Consider the following 8,557-nt stretch of genomic DNA (forward strand, 5'->3'; position numbering starts at 1 on the left):
ACTTTGCAGTCAGTTATAATTTCATTGATTCCGTTTTAAGCCGACAGAAGCATATCACCTGGTTCATAGCACCTTCTCCTCAAACCGTCAACAGGAACAAGCCGGGACCTTTCCCTGTCAGCGACCCAGGTGCCGGACATGTGCATTCACCGGAAAAACTCAAAACATCAACCACGCGAACGGAGTTGTGCACCCGAAAGGACACCACACCTGCACTGCGACCGGAGTCATTTACGCCATCACATGCTGCCGTTGTCAATCAATGTACATCGGAGAGACTGGTCGTAGGCTTGCAGACAGGTTTGGCGAGCACCTCCGCTCAGTTGAAGGTTACCAGAACAACCAACGGTACCAGAACGGTGGTTTCCCCGTGGCCGAACATTTTAACCAAGGGGGCCACAATTCCATCCACGACATGTCAGTACCTGTTATTAAGCAAGTTGCTGGACCGGCCGCCCAAAGACGAAGGGAGGAGATGAGAATGATCTTTACCTACAAGACACTAGCCCCTAGTGGCATGAACATTGACTTAAAATTTTAAATTAACATTTGTATTCTCTGACTAATATCCTGGTGTTCATTTAAATTTTTGTCATGTGCGCTAAGCGCGCGCGCAATCTCGCGCTCTGTTTATTTTTAAACCACGCGCACGCAAGACATTTAACGTACGATCAAGCGTTTCTTTTTAAGACATCACATTTACACTGATGAAGGGGTTTCTCCGAAACGTCTGTCTTTAAAAAAAACTATTTTGCACTCCAAGAACACTTTATTGAACACAAAACTATTTTTAGTGATTTAAACGTGCCTGTTACAAATCATACGTTACATTGCGTTGGAAAACAATACCCTAGATAAATTTCGAAGTTAACGGAATTAAAAAAGAAGCGCGCGCGCGTGCAGCTATTGGGAAAGCGTCAAATTGATGTGTTTGACCTATAGCTGCACGCGCGCGCGCTTCTTTTTAATTCCGTTAACTTCGAAAGTTATCTAGCGTACTGCTTTCCAACGCAATGTAACGTATGATTTGTAACAGGCACGTTTAAATCACTGTAAACTTTCATAACCGTCACACTGACGATGACGGATGTACCGTCGAAACATGTTTGTGAAAATTAAAAAAGTCGTATTATTTTTTAAAATTTAGCATATATTTAGAGAAAAACTCTTGATTAGAAGCAGCGTTTTGGATTTTTTGGAGCAACTTTCGAGCAACTTTTATTATCAGAAGCAACTTTTTTGGATTTTTCAGCAACATTTGAGCAACATTTCGAGAAATTTCGGGCAACTTTTTCCAGTTTTTGGGAAATTTTGAGCAGCTTGTGGAAAGCCCTACAGGGGTCTCTCCAGGGGTAAAGTTCTAGCCTGAGTTGTGCAAGCGTAGTTTGTTTTGCCAACACTTATCCGCTAGATAGCGTTATCCACCCTCTGAACGACTGGGCCCTGAAAAAATTGTCAAATTTTAAATTTTAGTTCAACTGTTTGCTCGAAGTGTTTGCACGACTCTGTTCGTCCGAGAGCCTTCACAAGGAAACTGGGAACTAAGATATTAGCAAATTCGTACCCAGTTTCTAATCACTAACGCGAAAGTAAAATTTGTGGGGCAACGTGTGTCATTTAGAAAACAGCTAGCGGAGAGCTTTTCGCGAAAATATGAATCAAGAAGGGAAAGAAGGTAAAATATAAGTTACGATAATGAAAGAATTGATTTCAGGGCAATCGATTCCATGAGCAGTGAATCTTGAGTTTCTCCTGGAACGCTTTTGATGCTTTAGCCCACTTCCTGTATGCAGAAAAGGGTACTTAAAAATGTGACGGGAAACTTCGAGGGAATTTTGGGGTTTAAATTTGTGATTCTGTTTTCACGAGTCAAATTGTGCTGCTATTGACGTATTTTACGTTGATGTGACATATTTTAGGATGGTTGATAAAGCATTAAAGTTCAGGCCCCAGTTGTTTAAAAAGTGGATAACGCTATCCACTCACTTTCACTATCAGTATCACTATCCGGTGGATGGCGAAGTAGGTTTTGAATTGGATTTATCGACTAGATAGTGATTTATCCAGTGGATAGTCAGGATAGTGTACTCATCCTTAAAACATCTGGGCCATGAGGTATTTGCAAGGAAGGTGGAGCTAGGGCACGACCAAGGTTGGAGGGGGGCCCGAGTGTAGCCGTTTTCTGTTGACGTAATTTTAGTGCTGCCCATATTTGGAACGCCCGGGTATCACGTGTCAGATCGAATAAAGTAAAAGCACGTTGTGGTTGTTTATGGAAGTTCTAGTCACATTTTGACTATATTTTACCCGCTACATATCTGGTGGAGAATCCAAAAACCGAAATGCCTACAATAGAAGAGCTTCAAGGCATCGTATCAGGTCTTACGGCGGTCGTAAAGCAACAGGCCGAGGCACAAAAAGCCACCAATGCTCAGATCGCTCAGCTCACCGAAGCATTAATCGCACATGGCGGCGGACCCCCTGCGGCTGGTCCAGCGACTTCAACTTCGAACACTTCTCTCCGAATGCCTGCCCTACAGCTACCTCAATTTCGGTACGACCACAGCAGTCACGATGACATAAACGAATTTGTGGAAACATTTGACGTTCAAACGGCCCATTTACCAGTGGAAACAAAACTCGCTCTTCTTCAACAGTCGTGCGAATGGCCAAATTCAGTCTTATCCATGGAGAAGTCAAAATTCACTGAAGAAACCACAGCTCAGCAGAAGCTCGATAGCTTGAAACAAGCCTTAAAAACATCCTTTGCGGAACCGCCAGAAGTTCAACGCCGTCGGTTGGCGTCAGAATTTTCCACAATGAAGCAGCGAGCCACAGAATCGATCGATTGCTTCGCTTATCGATTCAAGAACAATTTACACCGATTATCCAAGCTCGGAGAAGCCGTTGAAACAAATTCGCCACAGTTCATCATGTCACAGTTTATTTCGAAGACGAAAACCGACATTCAGAAACATTTAGTGCTTAAAGCTGAGGAATACAAAGATCTGTCAGAAATCATCGAAGCTGCAAAGCGAATCGAGCGTTCCTTTAGCCCTGGAGGAAGTCACAGTGGTACCAACAAACCACCGCAAGACCCACTCAGCGCCCTCAATACCACTCCAACTCCTCCTGTCCCCAATGAACGCCGAAGAAAACCTTTTTGCTACAACTGCCGTTCTCCAGGTCATTTCAAAAGCAGCTGCCCTGACAAAACAGTGAAAACACCCCCTCCTGGCAATTCTCAGCGTGGTAATGAAGTGTGTCGCTTGTGGAACAAACATCAGCAGTCACCGTGCACCTTACAGAATCAGTCATGCAAATATGGTCGTGCACATAAATGCACCGTTTGCTCCAAACTAGGCTGCAAGGCACTCGTTCACAATAATGTACCACCACCTGTTGCTAATGCATGTGATCTTCAAGCACCACAGGGACCCCACCCTGAACCCAGCATCTCAACCACACCGCCTACTCCTGCTGCTCATTCCCGGCCAACCCCACCTCTGTTCATGATGCCTACTCTTCCAACTTCTTCCAGCGAATTGTCCGTCAACCTGAATCGCACTATTTTGTCTTGTCAAGTCACTTCAGCTGGCACACAACTACAACTCCCACTCGACTCTTGTTGCTCAGTCACACTGTGTAGCCTCGATCATGCACAACACATTCATTCAGCAAGACCTGAGTTGAACTACAAGAAACTTGAGAAGCCCATTCCAGTACAAATGGCTGACACAAGTGCATCTCTAACAGCCGTAGCAGTCCAAGAGGTCCCTAATACGTGGCTTCCCAACAAGGAAACAATCCATGTTGCTCTTGTAGTTCCAAATATGTCTTGGCCACTTCTATTCGGTGAAAATCACCTCGCTGCGACTCAAGCCCTGTCAGATCACAGTAACAAAACAGTCACTTTCCGTCATCCAGCTATGAATTTTACTGTCTCATGTGATAATGCAACCACATCAACTAATCCTCAAGCTGCAGTTACCTGCCTTCTCACTGGGAAACCAAGTGCCCATCCTGCACCAACCAGAACCACTGTGTATCGTGGGTTAAACCTAGTAACAGTGTATCTTACCTTAAGTGTTGCATCCATGGGATTGTTAGGAAATGACTTGTGGCTATCAGGTCACGAACTTGAACCTGGTGTGAAAGTTCTCGATGGTCTCTTTAGCGCATCCGAAGCACAGTCCATCCTCGATTTCCCTTCTGCCACTGACACCCTGGATCGTGATCTTCCTGACTTCCAGGCCTCTCGGGCCATGAACGTTCTTGTGCATTGTACCAAGAAGAAAGCATCTATTGGTCAATCAAGCTTTGGTTACCTGTCACCATGTTCTGCTCAAAGCAAAACCGACTTTGACAATGCCCTGACACACACAGCTGATGCCCTTTGTTCATCACTGGACACCTTTGACTCACTCTTCTGTCACTCTGATGACACCCCACCTCCCCTTGTGGAAACTCCTACGCCTAATAGTCTGAGAGTTCCAATGCAACCGCATTGTCCCAAGCAAGCCAGTCAAGAAATGTTTAAAGCTGGTCTTACCCAAAGTTCTCGCACTTCACCCTTTCAGTCAGCCAGACGAGTCTGATGATCGAGACCTACCTCCTCAGTCTACCTTCACACTTGATCCATTTTCGGAGGAATATCATGATAAACTGCGCCACGAACTGCGCCTAGACTCTGACGAGTACAGTCATGTTGACCCCGCAGTCCTTGATCAGTTCGACACCTTGCTGCGAACATACCCACATGCATTTCTCTTACCTGGCGCACCACTAAGGCGTATCCATGGAACTGAACACCACATTAACACTGGCAATGCCCCCCCTTGCTACAAGCCACCATACAGGATGTCAACCCCTGAACTCCAGGCAGTGCGTCACCAAATCAATGACATGCTAAGACAAGACATCATTCGCCCTTCAAAGTCCCCTTGGGGTGCTCCAGCGATACTTGTACGTCGAAAGGACTTACATGGTAAACCACAACCCCCCAGATTTGTTGTTGATTATCGTGCGCTTAATTCAGTCACTAAGAGTGATGGTTTCCCCCTTCCTCAAGTCATCGATATCCTGGACTGGCTTGGTGGAGGCAAAGCATTCGCCAAATTAGACCTTGCTAATGGTTATTGGCAAGTACCTGTTCGAGAAGAAGATAGAGAAAAAACAGCTGTAGTCACTCACTGTGGATTATTCGAGTTCATCTCCATGCCCTTTGGTCTCAAGACAGCCGGAGCTACCTTCCAAAGGCTCATGCAAGCCACATTTTCTGATTTCCTAATGGGAAACGTAACAGGCAGTAGTGACAAGCAACATGGATTCTGTATGCCTTATGTTGATGATCTGATCGTCCGAAGCATGTCTCATGTTGACGCTCTCGAACATTACAGACGCATATTCGAGCGCGCTACCAAAGTTGGCATGCAGTTTAAACCATCTAAATGTACTTTCTTCTCAACTCACCTTGAAGTACTCGGTCATGTTGTCACCCTTGATGGTCGTATTCCGGACCCCAAGAAAATCCAAGCGATCACTAATTTCCCCATGGTTAATTCCCAGTCCGCTGTGCAGAAGTTCCTTGGAATGGTCGGCTTCTACAGGCATCACATCCCACGCTTTGCTCAACGGACTTACCATTTGCGTCAACTTCTTCAAAAGAACAAAAAATTTCATCTAACCGCCCAAGTTGAAGCTGAATTCAAAGACCTTATTGCGGCAATCACTGGCCCTGACGTCTTGTTACACTATCCAGATTGGTCCAAGCCATTCCACGTACACACCGATGCAAGCAAACTAGGTGTTGGTGCTGTACTCATGCAGGAAGATGACCAAAACCATTTGCGCCCACTTCAGTATGCAAGCCAAGCCTTCTCACCCACCCAACAAAGATGGGACACTCGTGAACAAGAACTTTACGCTGTCAAATGGGCAGTTGAACAATGGCGACCATACCTTTTGGGACACAAATTTGTCATTGAAACTGACCATGCTAATTTGAAATGGTTGTGCTCTATTGCCCCACACAAAGCAAAGCTGGCTCGATGGGCATCTCTACTGGCAGAATATGACTTTGAATTGTGCCATCGCCCTGGTCACACCAACGTCGTCCCCGATGCCTTGTCGCGTAACCCAGTTTCACAGCAACCCCAACAAGAAGATGATTGTGTATCTACTGCTTTCATTGACACATTGCCACCCTTGGCTGTCTCCGTTTACTTGGCAAGCGCATTAGGACTAGCACCATATCAACACGTGACTTTGTCTCCGACTATCCTAGCGAATTTGAAGTTAGCCCTCACCCTGGCAACAGCAGACACAAACAACACTTCCCCCACTACAATGGCTGGTACCTCCACAACCAGTCAATCTGATGAACCATTTGTTCACCTAGGATCCAACAGACAAGAGCTTGGCAATCTGCAACTTCAAGACCCAACTTTAAAGGACATTCATAAGTACCTGTCAGCTGACAGCAACAAGTCAGCTCTCCGCCACCTGTCGGCCCGTGACCAAACTCGCATCCTCAACCTGGCACGCCATTGTGTCATCCTGGACGGCCTAGTTATGTATTCAGATGAATTCCTTGATGACCCAGGCCACTTTCGTATCTTTGTCCTCAATAATAAAGATCTGAAAACCAAACTACTGCGCGCATACCATGACTCTCCTATTGGAATGCACAGAGGTCGAGACGCAACCTACCATGCCCTCGCTCAAGATTTTTATTGGAGAGGGATGGGAAAGGCAACAAAACGCTGGGTTGCAAGGTGTCTAGAATGCCTAAAGCACAAATCTGCTAACCAGCAACATGGTCTTATGCACCCACGTTTCTACGACAAGCCAATGAATGTACTTGGAATTGACTTTGTTGGACCGTTCCCTAAGTCCACCAATGGAAACCGTTACATCCTCACTGCCGTTTGTCCATTCTCTCATTTCCTGGTAGCAATACCAACCCCAGACCGAAGTGCTACTACAGCTGCAAGGGCACTATTTGACAATGTATTTCTTAAGTTGGACTTTCCATCCACCCTTCTCAGTGATCGTGGAGGAGAATTCTTAAATGCTGTCCTGCGGGAAGTTTCAAACCTGCTCTCCATTAAGCAAGTGTTTACATCCAGTTACAGACCCCGAGCTAATGGCTCAACTGAACGTGTTCATCGCTTCTTGAACTCCGCCCTAGCCATATTTGCTTCCAAATGGCAGAAACAGTGGGAAAACTACTTACAACCTGCTGTGTACTCACACAACACCTCCACTATTGATGGCACTGATGGCGTAACTCCATTCTTTCTCATGTTCGGACGCAATGCAACCTCTCCAGAGACAGTCGCTCTTCAGCTCCCCAATCAGCCAATCGACAAGAATGACTATGCAAAGTACCTAGTTCAGAGGATCACAGAGGCTCATAAATTATTCTGTAGCATCAAGAAAGACTTGAGGAGACGACAAAGAGACTACTATGATCTATCTGCTAATCCAAGAGAATTTACCGTTGGACAAGAAGTCCTAGTCAGGAAACCACCACCTTCAAATGTTGAGAAAGGATCAGCCACAAAGCTCATCAGGAGATATGCTGGGCAGTACATTATCACCAAACGCCTCAAGAATAGTGACTTGTATCGTCTGAGGCACAGCGTAACAAATGAAGAACTACCCCCTACTAATGTTGAGAAACTGATACCAATCCCTGAAGCAGAACCAAATGACCTGAGGGAATCATCTACCGAGAGTGTTCCTTGTCCGGCTTAAAATCAAGATAAATAGAGACAATACAAACCTGGCCAGTTTCTCATGTACCTGTCCAAGAGCAATGAACAAGCAGACGAAGGAATCTCACTCGAACTAGCTCGGTATCTAGAACCCATAGGCAAGGCTCCAGTTAGCGAAGCCTGCAAGCACTTGTACTCTGTTTTCCCAGCATCGAGACAACTTCTAGTTAAACTCGGGAGAATGCGTGGTCTCACAGCACATTGTCCATATCTCTCCCTTGAAGGTGACCCATCTGGAGGAGCCTACAATCTGGTCCTTGACAAGGCCGCCTATGAACGATTTAATGCTCGACAAGGACTCCTTGTTGGAGAGATAGCGGAAACTGATGAAGTGCGAGACTCGGTTGTCGTGCACACCTATGCTCCAACGGGGCGCCGCACAAGACTAGCTAAATCTCGCGTGTGGAAACCAGTATACAACCATGACTTGTCTAAGAAATCTGTTCCTATGGACAAAAATAAGCGTTTAATTGACTATAGCCCGGACTTTGAACGCATCGAGTTCAAGCAAATCGTTACAGTGCGAGATTCACTCGAGGAACTGTTATCTGTCAGAGAAATGGATGAAGCAGTCGTTCATTTATTTGTTGACTTGAAGTTATAATTCGCTTAGATCTCGCCTGCGATCATAACATTGGACTTGTTGTACTCTAGTTGTAAGGTTCTTAGCCTTTGAGTTAATTTTGTCATGTTCACCTCGTTCCTGTTAGTAAGGAGGGAATGTAGCCGTTTTCTGTTGACGTAATTTTAGTGCTGCCCATATTTGGAACGCCCGG

General features: G+C 45.6%; 1 protein-coding gene and 1 pseudogene across 3 annotated transcripts in view; both read left to right on the plus strand.

The window, feature by feature from the left end:
* The window catches only part of LOC144634236 (uncharacterized), a 140,269-nt pseudogene that overhangs the window by 67,537 nt on the left and 64,175 nt on the right, over positions 1-8,557 (plus strand). The gene's annotated exons all lie outside the window — the stretch shown is intronic.
* The window catches only part of LOC144636644 (uncharacterized), a 68,442-nt gene that overhangs the window by 41,640 nt on the left and 18,245 nt on the right, over positions 1-8,557 (plus strand). The gene's annotated exons all lie outside the window — the stretch shown is intronic.

The sequence above is a fragment of the Oculina patagonica genome, chromosome 1 (assembly GCF_052425735.1).
Source record: "Oculina patagonica isolate OP01 chromosome 1, crgOcupat, whole genome shotgun sequence".
Taxonomy (NCBI): domain Eukaryota; kingdom Metazoa; phylum Cnidaria; class Anthozoa; order Scleractinia; family Oculinidae; genus Oculina; species Oculina patagonica.